At 40.8% G+C, this 655-nt stretch overlaps 1 long non-coding RNA gene across 1 annotated transcript in view; it reads left to right on the forward strand.

Annotated features, from left to right (window-relative positions):
• The window catches only part of LOC108495431, a 43,133-nt gene extending 42,747 nt beyond the window's left edge, over positions 1-386 (forward strand). Inside the window, exon 5 of the long non-coding RNA XR_001874118.1 lies at positions 1-386. This exon is cut by the window's left edge and continues 1,541 nt beyond it. This is a non-coding gene — a long non-coding RNA (uncharacterized LOC108495431).
• Positions 387-655: the final 269 nt, after the last annotated feature.

The raw sequence follows: 655 nt of genomic DNA on the forward strand, positions 1-655 counted from the left end.
AGAAGAACAGTATCAGAGATGGAAGAAAGCATTACAGGAATCCATAGAAGAGGAAGATGAAGTTTCAACATAATGGACTTCCAGCAAATAAAATGGACTGATGCATGAATGTGCAGGTTTTGATGTTTGTTGTATTCTCCTACTTTGTACTCCTACATTTTTATGAAAAATCCCCTCGGGTTGTTTACTTCTTTTACCGTCATGTTCTAATTGGTTGTTAGCTGCCACAGTGTAGATGTTCCATATAAGGTCATGCCTCTCCCCTTAATCCCTTATAGAGATGTAATCTCTCCTTGTTCTCCCTATTAAAGTGAGTTCCCTTCTTCTCTTTCCCTATATGTCATGTTCACATCCCCAGTTTCAGAATGTTCCTTTCCTCTGCTATATAAAGGGGAAGCCATTTTAATAAAGAGCTTGCTTACTCTCTTACTCCAGGACCTACATGCCTACAATGAACCCTGCGTGAGTGTCCCTTATTTCCCCACTGGGCCATAACAAAAGACCTCGCTGGGAGCAGAGGTGAAGAAATGGCTGTTGTTCAATTTTAAAACTAGCCCTAATGTGGGTTTGCTATATAGAGACATCAGTGTTGACATGTAACCTGAGGTGGGGAGGAAGGACTGCTAAATGCAGTTTGACAACATAATATGCTCTT

This window comes from Lepidothrix coronata, unplaced genomic scaffold (genome assembly GCF_001604755.1).
Source record: "Lepidothrix coronata isolate B3197 unplaced genomic scaffold, Lepidothrix_coronata-1.0 Scaffold31, whole genome shotgun sequence".
Classification (NCBI taxonomy): domain Eukaryota; kingdom Metazoa; phylum Chordata; class Aves; order Passeriformes; family Pipridae; genus Lepidothrix; species Lepidothrix coronata.